This window comes from Cyprinodon tularosa, unplaced genomic scaffold, assembly GCF_016077235.1.
Source record: "Cyprinodon tularosa strain WSP-4 unplaced genomic scaffold, ASM1607723v1 ctg141, whole genome shotgun sequence".
Taxonomy (NCBI): Eukaryota; Metazoa; Chordata; class Actinopteri; order Cyprinodontiformes; family Cyprinodontidae; genus Cyprinodon; species Cyprinodon tularosa.
Genome location: NW_024038232.1, coordinates 299962 through 311832, shown reverse-complemented (window position 1 = coordinate 311832; position 11871 = coordinate 299962). Strand labels below are relative to the sequence as shown.

Here is an 11871-nt window from a genome sequence, read left to right as displayed (position 1 = left end):
GTTTCTTTTTCTTTACTTTTTTCCCACCTAAGTTATTGTCGAAGACATACAATGTTACAACTACTGATAGATAATCTACAGAAACTATGTTTTCCATTTTAAATTACTTTGGTACAAGAAAAAACTAAAAGACTTCTCACTTTGTGTGTTAGAGGCATCATCTTCCAGGACATCTTCATTCTTTTTTGTCTTGGTTTTCTTTGGTTTGGTCTCAGTTCCATTCAGTTTTGTTTCAGTCTGCTCTTTCTTCTTTTTTGGTTTCTTTACATTTTCTGCTGATAAAGCTCAGTTAGTCTTGTGGATATGTGAAGGCAATATATTTTATTTGATAAATGACATCTATATATAAACTGTCTGAAAAATATATTTTTGCTTAATGGATTCAGAAACTCACCATAACAAATGTAGGTTATTGTAAGCAGTGGAAAAAGAATACAAGGGGAAAAAAAGAAAAATTATATTTCTATCATAGTTTGGGCAACATTTTCTAAGTTTGGATTATTAAACTTCAATAAAACTAATATGACATACATCACTTGCAATACATTCTGCAGATAAAAAGAAGAAGAAAATGTCTTATGACTCAAGGTCTAACTTAGAAAAATCCAATAATACTAATAATCAAAAAAGAACAGGATAAGAAACAACAACACAACAAAATATGTGTCTGAAAATAATCAAAAACAGTTTAACTTTATTAGAAGACCAGTGTATCAACAGCCAAAAAGTGATTTGGGGTAAAACTCAGTTTGCATAGAACACGATGATCCTTTACTCTGATTCATTGATTAAAAATTATTCAGGTTTCTGAGAAGAAGTAAAAGAGTTTTATAACTATTTGATGTAAGGTTTTTCCTGGGTTCCTGACAAACACTAGGTACACGCTAACATAGATTCATCCAGTTGCTTCACATTTTTACAGCACTTTAAACACTAGAAGTCTATTATTTCGTGATTTAAGAGACAATGTCCTTTTTTAGTTAAAATTCACACCTGCTGTAACAGATTTTTTTAAGAGGAAATAGTATTTGGAAATCGCTATCTGAACATATTTTGAATGTATTTATTCAAAGGTTTCGTATTTGTTGTAGAATAAACTTGCATTTATAACAATATGGCTGTCGTTCTGAGGATTGGTGCATCTTTTATTTATAACCAAACTCTTGTTACATGTTCATGTTTAGCAAAACAAGCTCCTGTCAGGGCAAAAGCCTCAAATATCTCCCTTTTCTTACATTTTATTCTTTGTGCAACAATCTGTACGTCTTACTTTTCTCTAAAACTCATAAAGATTAAATTTATACTTTTCTTTAAATAAATTCTTCAGTTTGAAAAATATATGTACACAATAGCTTCACCTTAATGACTCGAACACCATGTCGCAGTGTTACAAGGAACGAGGTCAGTTTGATTGCAGCCAGCGGAAACACGAGAGCTAATCCTATTAGACCCAGATCCTGCATCCATGGAGACTATTTGTGTCTGAAGAAAATTCAAACTTAAGGTGATGTGAAACAGGCTTCAGTGTGAGAGAACTGCTGTTGCAATGAATTGTAGCAATCATGTAGCTGCAAACTCGCACGGCAAAATCCACCTGTCTATTCAAATTATACGTGGAACTAATGCCACTATCAAGATTTTCATTTACTTTTAATGAACAGGACATTAAAAACTGAGGTATAAAATTCACCTATATATACACACAGCATTGACATGTTCATGGTATTTAAGCTTTGTTTAAATATTACTAATTTTTCTTATCTTTAGTTATTACTACTATTAAACTTTACAAATATTTCATATATATATTACTTTCAATAAAGTGTTTATAGAATAAATTAACATCGCTACAATTAAGCTGCTGCTTTGCTTGTACCCTGATAGTTACATATGATTTGACAATGATGCTTTTAATCAGGATTAAATCCAATTTAAATGGGCCAGTAATAGAGTGATTTATTTCTGTCAACAGCAATGACTAATATCCCCTGGTAAAATAGGCTTCTCCACTGGTGTAACTCACATATTGACATAATTAAATCAAATGGTTATCACAGAAAATTGTAAAAATGCTATGAAACTATGTCCAAAACGACTTTTAAGCCTGAATAAAATATGTATTCCTGATAAAATCTATTTTTACATTAACTGGCTATTCCAATCCCTTTATCTTTTTTTTAGATTATGTGACTCTTCATTCTTAAACAAGAAAAAAAAAGATCTAAAAATATGTCTGTAAAAAGTTCCAAGAAATCATAAACAATCTCTTACCTTCTCTGCAGACATGACTGGACCTTCAAATTAAGATACTTTAAAAGATAAGAAGTAGTATGAAAGCAGGCGTCTTACATAGAAAACGAAAGAATGAAAAACCCTGAACTCAGTCTGGTGTCTCCATCAGCAGAAAGTTGCTAATAGGATTTATGTGTAAAGCCATCTGCTCTACGAGAAGCACATCAACAGGAGACACCAAGGCTGCCTAGGGAGGAGGGAGGAGGGTTGTTTATCATGAAGGTTAACATTCAGAAGTAGAACTTAACCTTTTTTCAGGATAAAGCTGCAGCTTCTCCACAAATCATAAATCTTAGGTAAACAACAGGTGAACTAACGAATGGCTTATATTGTTTTGCAAGAAGAATATTTAGACTCTTGAAATGTTGCCTTGATATGAGTGGCAAAAATGTACAACCAACTGAGAAAACTTGTAAAATTCAACTTAAAAACTTCACAGATTTTATCATAAGAGTAGAACACTTTTAAATTATCATCATAATTAGAAGTAAAACATTTTAGAGGTTTTCTTGCTCTGGAGGGACTGAGTGACTTAAACTCTGTGGATGGTTAGGATGTATCACAGAGAAGGATTACAAGAGCCTGAATAGGTGACATCATTCTGTGGTAAGGAGGTCATTGCCTTAGAAATGGTCTACACTATGTGTTTTTACTGTATGATAACAATTTATTATGTAGAGTTTTGAATTTTAAGACTATTCAATAAAAATGAAATTACAAAATTACGTAGGTCTATCAGTAGGTTAGAGCGATGATAGACTTTGCCATTATTAGATGAAAAGGTCAGGTTGAGTGTGTGCAGTTTGCTTTAGTAGGTCTGCCTGACAGCAACACATTCTGTTTAGCTTCTCTTGCATCTTATTGGCTTAGCGACACACTTAGCTGGGACCGGTGGATAGAGGGAGGGGTGAGACATTCATACTCATTCAGAAAAGCACAAGGTCTCAGAAGTAATAGAAATATCTAAAAAAACAATAATGTTATGAGTAAATCAAACATTTGAAGAAAAATACATGAACCAAGTTTTCATTCGCTGTAGTATTGACAGACTATAAGCTGGTAATGACCTAATTCTCTCGTCACAAAGTTAAATTGGAGAAGCATTACTGATTCAAAGGGAGGTCAAAATGTACAAGTGGACCTTTTTTTCTGTCATCAATAATAAATGACAGAAAAAGCTCTGTAGAAAGATGCATATCCTCCAACTTTAATTTTCAATGATACAAATTCTCCCTTCCTCTTATATCTTACCCACCATCGTAGAAGTTAGAAATGTTCAGTTTATTAAAGCCCCTTCTTAAAAAGTTAAACAGAGACACCCTAACATTTGCTGTAGCAGCAGAATTAGTTTCCTCTCATTTCATTCATTTAAATATTTTAACATTTTAAAAATCTATTGTTATTATTATTACAGCAAATGATTTTCAGTTTAAAAAATAGTAATTATCTCATTTCAGACACCAGATGCCGCTGCACACAAAGATGCACAGAGAGTCACACAGAGAAATGCTTATTCCATTTAAATAATCTTCATACATGACAGACATGATCTTAACAGTACACACTGATGTATATATTAGCTAAGGTATATCTTTTTGTAGAGAAAGCTGATATTTTCACACTTTAAACAGATTGGCTGATAGTTTAATAGCAAACACAAGCTATATCACAGCTGCAATGACCAACAACACAACACAATAAAAAAGAAGAGTGGTTTGTAGTTCTATAAGACCAGACTCTTTGTGCCTCTGCATTGCTGTTCTGCTCACGCTATTCAGTTTGCTGACTGTGTAAAGGCTCCAGACTAATGGGTTTGCTGGCATTTCAGCAAATGGTTGACAGTAACATGGCAGTTGGCAGGGAGCCTAAGGAAGGGCAGTGACCTCCAGGGAGCGACAGTAAAGCCATTGTGATCTTAAAGACACAGAAACGTTCCTTTCCTTTTCATTTATGAGTTGTGCTTTAGTGCTTGATTGAAGATGTAAAACAATTTTGAAGCAAAGAGAAAAAGCAAAACAATCCCAGCGTTGACCAGCTTTTTTTTTTAACAGTAATTAAAAGTGAATGCTTGTGAGCTCAAGGAAAACACTTTTTACTCCTTTATACAAAATAAGCCTTTATAATCAAACATGTAGTGCATTTGTTTACAACAGCAGCTTTGATGAGAATATGAGAAACTGAGAAACAAAAATTTCCTATAAACATATGAGGAATTCACCTTTAGGTTCTAATTTGCCTGGCATCCTACTCTGCTGTAAGTACAGTTTATATCTGGCATAGGATGTTGGAGAGCATTCAAAATAATTCCACAGAATAAACAAATATAGACTCCAAAATAGTTTTGCCCTTTTTGTACAGGTCTTACCGACCAAACATGACTGTCACACAAAGTACCACAATAAAGATCCTCAAAATTAAATATTTATTCATGTATTTGGCTTCCCAGAATACAGCGATAAAAAATGTAAGATTGATTTAAAACCTTACCATGTAAGGAAAGACATTTGCTAATTTAGGATACTAAAAATGAACACAGGTGTACCAAGTAAATAAAATCTAAAGATTTTGCAGAAATTCTGTCTGTTTTTTTCTGGGCTTTGTGAGTTTCATACTAGCGGAATGAAACAGAAAACATGAAGACGGCGCTGTGCTCTACGAACCTTTTGAAATCAATGAACTGGATTGAACTAGATTAAACTAGAGTATGTGTTTAATTATTTCAAACTGTGTCTTGTGATAGTCTTTGAATCTAGTCTTCAGTTTTCCCTCAGAAGCTATCAGTTACAGTCAGATAAACAAACATAAATCTCTGGAGCATAAATTCTTATTAGAAAGATCTGAGTATCCCTCACCATAAATGATATGAAATTGCTGCACATATAAAAACACTGACAAAGTTGGAGGTATGAACTTTAATCTGCAATTGTTGGGGTATGTATCTGATGAAATTTGTGTAAAAAAAAGCTTATTTGGTATGACAGAGTAAAATCCATTTTTATCAGGAGCTAGCACTGGTTTATGATTGTGACAGTTTGCAAACCGTGCTCGTTTTGCAATCAGTAACACACTCAACTCAGGTGTTTCATCATTCCCAGATTAGAGCTTCAGTCTTTGACGCAAATAAAACACGGCATTATTCCCTAAAGTGACTTGTGATGTACATGTTCCATGTGCAGTAAACAATTTGAAATGAAGTATAAACACTAATCTAATCAGTCGAGTTCTAAATTTTGTAAGGTTTAAAAAGGTTTCTCATATTTTACTGTATAAAGTAGTAGTTGTAGTCTCAGTTTTAGGGTTTGTCATAGAATATGTAGCTCTTACACCTTTGTTAAAATACAGCCACTACCTTCAACATGGAACCAAACTTCACCAATAACTTTTTTCCACATAAAATAATTATTATGGATCGGATGTGTCTTTGTGTGTCTGGCTCTGTTTTCTCAAACCCTGAGTCAGATTTACCAGAAGGCTGCTCACACTGAGTCTGGTTTTGCCCAAAGTTTCCTCCTGTTAAAAGGGGTTTTTCTTCTCCACTGTTGCTACATGCTCAGTGTGAGGGATTGCTGCAAAGTCAACAACACTCTGCAAGCAAATGTCTGCTGTTGATACAGGCTCATCCACGAGGAGTGAACCCTGCAAAGGCAATGACTCAACACAGTGAGCTGGGTTTCCTTAGAAAACTTTCAACCAATCTGTTTGTTTAAATAATGAATTGAGTCTGTAAAGTGCCTTGAAACGATGTGCTGGTAAAATAATTTTAGTCATAAATCAACACAAAGTGGCACATAATTGTAAAATGAAAAGAAATTGTGTATTATATACCAGTGATATTTGTTGATCATGCTTTTCAAGTAAATACTTTATAGATCCACTGCTCTCTTCATACACAGTCGCAAGGCTTAAGGTAGGAGATGAAGGATGAAGGAGATGAAGATGTGTTCCCAGAGATAAATTTGTATATAGCCTCTCTTCTACTTGTGAGTTCTCCTGCTGTTAATGCTCACTTGTGTTAACTTTTGTCACTTTGATGGTGATACCAGCCGGAAAAAGTAAAGCACCTGGGATTGGCTATTCTTCAGGAAATCCCTCTTCTTGAGCCTGTGCTGTTTTCTTGGTTGTGATTAGAAACTGTAGCAAATTGAACTCATGTAATTGGCTTGTTGTGTACTTAAATTCAATTATTTTATTTAATAATCAACAAAAAAACTTTTGATCTGTCATATTTTGTCCTGTGATGTGTTAGGAAAACGGATGAAATAGGAAATTCAAGCATGTCATTGTCAAACAGCAATCTACTACAGTAACACAGAAGGAAAACATTCGCAGCAACCTCCATTTGGAATAATTCAATTCAACTGCCAATTCTCTGCACACATAGGCAGTCCTAGACAGTTGAACTGTTCCTGGCCCCTCTAATGGCCCCAGTACTAGAGACATAATACACAAATTGTTTTCTATTATTATGTATGCTGTCACAGAAACTGTAGCTGACTGTTACCTTTGACCAGTCAAATTTTTGACTTTCAAATTTACTTGAATTCAGTTTTTAAAATGATGGTTTTAAGATCACTGTTTTTTCTGCTACATTTACAAACTATAGCTCCAGAGCTGCAAGAGGTTCTTTGTCTCATTCAATAAATCTAACAATGAAATATTGCCTTATTTTTTTGTGTCATTTATTTGTTCAGGATAAAAACACACTTTGGTCCAGAACTGCCAATGCCAACAAGTCATCTCAAAGCGCAAGTCATACAGACAAACTGATTAAGAGCTTTTTAAAGAAACCCTGCTGATTGCATTGAGCCATTAATAAAATATAAGAATGTGTTAACAAACGATTAAATATATTACAGGTAAACACTCTCATCTAAACTAGTGAGAGTTAAGTAAACTTAAATAACTAATAGGCGACTATAACATCCTTTAAGGAAAAGAGACACATTAGAAATGGTTGGAAATCATTACCAATAACATGATGCAATGATGTCACAGTTCAAAATGAATTTTCTGTTTGAAAACTAAAGTTTATCTTGAGGAATTTGGAATGAGGTTAAATTAGTTTGAAAACTTAGACTGTATTTAATTCAAAACAAAGAGGTAGATAAAACACTGCTTTGGTAAAGTTATTTTTTTACTGAATTATTTTTCTAATAAAAAATAGACAACCGTTTAGACTGTTGATTTTTTAAGTTACAAAGTGTAAGTTTGAGTCTTAATCTGAATCCCTCAAATCACTAAGTCCTTATAAGTCAAACCATAATAGAGCTGTTTATTTAGTGTTAACAGGAAGGAGCTAGGATCTGGAAGCAGAATGCCTCCTAAGGCCAATGTCATTATCTTATAGGCCTCCTGACATCTCTCGGAACTACACGGTGGCCCACAATTCTTTGCGTGGCAGAACGCATAGGCACAGCAGTTTTACCTAAATATATTATTTTGTAACATGTACTATGTATTACAGATGAAAATGTCCTCATCTTTACATGCTTTATAAGTCAGAACTATATCTGTTTGCTACATTAGTATAACCTTTCTTTTTTGTAGTTCTATTACAAATGACTATAGTCTCTATAGAACGTCCAACTTGCTGGTCAAATTGAGACTACCCTCCTGTTCTTATGCTCCTTGTCGATTTAAACCAGTATATGCCTGACATATGGAAAATGTGGAAAAAAACACTGGCATACGTTGGATAAGTTATGGGTACATTTTGTATAAGTTATGAGCATCCTGAAATATGTTGAAACACACTGGCACACGTTAATATACGGAAAGTATGCCAGCGTATTCCATACGTGGGCCATAAGTTAGAGATAAGTTATCTTATCGTCAACATACGTTAAGTGTAAGTTACTCATAAGTCGTGGTGTCTAGCTTATCCAAAGCCTATGGGTAACTTCTCCTCCAGACTTCACCCCACCATAGGATGAGCCTTGAAGGTGAGTGTGATTGATCCTCCCTCAGTTCACTCCCACGGCCACCACCAACAAACTGTGTAAGAGACATAACGTTGAATCAGCCGCAACTGCAAATCTTCTTTCTTTCAGCAGCCAGGTTATTACTGCATTTAAAGAAATGTTTGTATGCAGACCCGGGCACCACCAGGGGCATTACTGCTCTCCTCAGGAGCAGCGATGCACCTGAGGGGAGCAGGTTTAACTGATGCTTAGTAATGCGGTGGTAACGCAGCCGTCCGTTATGCAAGTTAGGCTGAATAGACATACGCTCTGGATTCGTTAAGAATACGCTATGAATATGCCCAAAATTGAAAAAATACATAGAATTTTCAGCGTATGCAAGCTTTTTAGGAGATTCTGGGACATCAGGCATATGCTGTCTAAATTTCTTTCTCTGATACACCAATGAAAATATCCTCATTGATAGAAAAGAAACCGTGGAATGCTGTGCTGATTCCAGAATGCCTTCATACCTAATGAATGGTGCAAGTTAAAACCTGGACTACTTCCTCTTCCTACCTTCCTCTTTAATTTCCAGCACTATTCAGACAACAATTATCATGGCGACCAATTTGGTACCGATTTGCCCAATTTGGATTGAGCCTTGAACAAATAGAAGGTGAACCAGATGCTGTGCGTCACGTTCACCAGCATGCTCAGAGAATACGACCCATGCAGTTGTTCAACGAAACTTATAAATGTTTTCAGTTTTTATCTTTGAAGTATATCCTCTTCCTCATGCATATATATCTATATGCTATGTTCCTACAACATAACAGCATCTTTTAGTGAAAATATATCTGGTGTCTGTGAAGTACAGACTATGAGCAAAAGTCATATCAGATGGAGGTGCTATTGATTTCTATGAATAAAATGAACATGGCTGACCCTTGGAACTGATCTTTTATTTTGATTATCCTTTTTTCAGATGTTATTATTATCAACAACTAGTGCAGATATCTAAAGTGACCATTGCAACAATTACATGTTTTTACCTCCTAAGCCTTGATCTGTCTGGCAACAACCTTTGTTTTTGGAAGGCTTTTTACATTAGCTGCACAAAACACTGGGAAATAACATCTCCCTTCTAGGTCATCCTTTGGAAGTAAAATATCAGTCCCTATGACATAACCTCTCCAGCAAATTCAGACGTTTGTTGTTCGAGGCAGTTTGCAGAAACTCCTCAAGTCACAGGAGACTGTGCTCAGTCGCACCAGTTCAGCTGTCTATTGTTAGTTTTAGAGCTCTGTTTCAGACTGCGTTTTTTCTCTTCATTCAGAAAAGTAGTGGACACTGATGACTGGTGTCCTAATGTTTCAGCAACCAAGCACGATTACCTGCATCTAGGATAGTAGTCTTCAGGAATAAGATGATGGTGAATGATTTGCTGTGGTCCAAAAACAGTAGGCTTGCATGTAATGAAAGTGTAGGGCACGATGAAGGCAAATATCTTTCTGGGTTGGAAAATAACTCATATATCTTTTCAAATGAATAATCCATAATGTCAGAGTCAATATATACTATCATATATATGCCTAGAGTTGACTTTGGAAGCCTTCAAAAAGATGATATCTTTATTACACATTAGCAAAAATCCAACTTCTCTGTCCTCATGTAAAAAAAACACATGTACAAAATGTGTATCCTGATGTAAAATCACTGAAACTGTTTGAAGTGCTTTAACTTAAATTAATTGTGTTTTTCTAACTTTTATTTAATGGCTTATATCATGCGATTGGAACTTCACAGTGGAGTGAAGAGGATTAAAGTGATTCCAGTGTAAATCAACAATAAAGTGAATGGCATTAAAGTGTGCGGGAGGGCAGAGATGGAACTCTGTAGAATCACATGAAAAGGGTTGGATTTAATTGATTAAATTACAGCTCTGGCACCATGTTAACAATTGTATCACTGTCCTGCCTGAAAATTAACCACAGTCAGACATCTTATTCTGCCTCTATCAGGTTGTTTTTCTGGTTTGTCCTGTAATTTGCTCCCATTCTTGAAAGTTTCCCTTGAAAGAATGAATAACTTCCTTGTCACAATTTAGAAAGAGAATAAGCACACATAAGAATTCTACCATAAAGATTCAATCCTGGGAAGGTTTGTTCAGGTTGAAGTGGGTTTTCAGTTTTCTAATGAGTACAGGTAATAAGTATGTGGAAAACATGTCCTCTGAATTTAACCCATTCCTTGGGAAATGGTGCCCTGCTACACTGAGTAGCTCCTGGCGAACATTCTGGTGTTAAGGGTCACACTCAAGTGGCTAGACTGACATTTTGAGTTTTGATGTAGAGATCTTCCAGCCTTCCCAGGAATCAGATACCTTGCTCCTTAGCCACTGGACCAGAACTCACACCATCTAAGTCCAAACGCTCAGATGTATTCTCACCTGAATAGAATGACTTAATGCGGTGTCGGGTTCATAAAATGTAGGTTTTTGCAAAAGAAGAACTGAAATACACAATTATGGATACAAGGAGGAGAGACAGTTGAACCCCAGACTCAAACGCACTGTCTCCCACTGGTCCTCCTCCGCAGAGCATTTTATTAGCAGAACATGAAACATGGTTACAAACAGAGTATTGTTCTGACAGAAGAATTGATCAGTTCATGAAGACAGAATGCTCCATCAGAATGACAAGGCAGGATGGTCTCCTGACTGAATCATGAGACAGGAGTGGAGCATCCCCTTGCAAAAATGTTTCATAAGCACACTTCAATTTTATAATCATTATTGAATAAACCTAACATGCGGCCAGAGATGGGAAGTAACGAAGTACAAATACTTCGTTACTGTACTCAAGTAGATTTTTCTGATATTTTTACTTTACTATACTACTTATTTTTATGGCGACTTTTTACTTCTACTCCTTACATTTTTACACAAATATCTGTACTTTCTACTCCTTACATTTTAAAAAATTGTCTCGTTACTTTAGTTTTGAATCATTTCAATGGAGTTACCGTTATTATTTTTCACGTCATCAATACCAAATTCAATCTAATTGGATGGGAATCTACGTTGCATTTGACGCACCACTACAAGATGAATCGACAGATTTGGCGGTATTCATTGGCGGCAAATCATTGCAGCTTGGTGGCGGTGGTGTTAGCATAGTAGTATGGATGACGAGATGATTGAAAATGAACACAACGGAGATCTAGTCCTATTGGCAGACATCCATTTAAAATGTAGGCAACGGCATGAAAAAAGTGGTTTCTACTTTTACTTTTATACTTTAAGTAAATTTACAAGCCTGTACTTTGTTACTTTTACTTGAGTAAAGAAGTTTAATCAGTACTTCCACTTTTACCAGAGTATTTTTTAACACAAGTATCTGTACTTTTACTCAAGTACGGAAAGTGAGTACTTTTGCCATCTCTGCATGCGGCACATGACTCAACACAGGAGGACCAACTCCTCAGTACAGGGCTCAGCTGGTCATCTACACCCGAAGGGTAAAGGAGACTTGTTTTGAGGACAACAACGTCCATATTCTGGCCAAGGAAGAAAGATACTTTAAGAGGGGGGTTAAGGAAGCCATCTTTTGTTAACCTGGAAAAAAATCTCTTCAAAGAGAAGGTGGTCTTAGACATAACCATTCACTACTGTTAG

At 35.5% G+C, this 11871-nt stretch overlaps 1 long non-coding RNA gene across 3 annotated transcripts; it reads right to left on the bottom strand.

Annotated features, from left to right (window-relative positions):
• Window positions 1-11: 11 nt before the first annotated feature.
• LOC119778989 lies at window positions 12-2731 on the bottom strand. Of its 3 annotated transcripts, none has more exons than XR_005280161.1 (3): window positions 2272-2566; window positions 141-272; window positions 12-27 (listed from the first exon to the last, which is right to left on the bottom strand). It is a non-coding gene; the product is annotated as an uncharacterized LOC119778989 (long non-coding RNA). The 3 variants fall into 3 exon arrangements; XR_005280162.1 differs by lacking the exon at window positions 2272-2566 and adding an exon at window positions 395-409; XR_005280163.1 differs by lacking the exon at window positions 12-27 and having other exon boundaries at window positions 138-261; window positions 2272-2731.
• Window positions 2732-11871: the final 9140 nt, after the last annotated feature.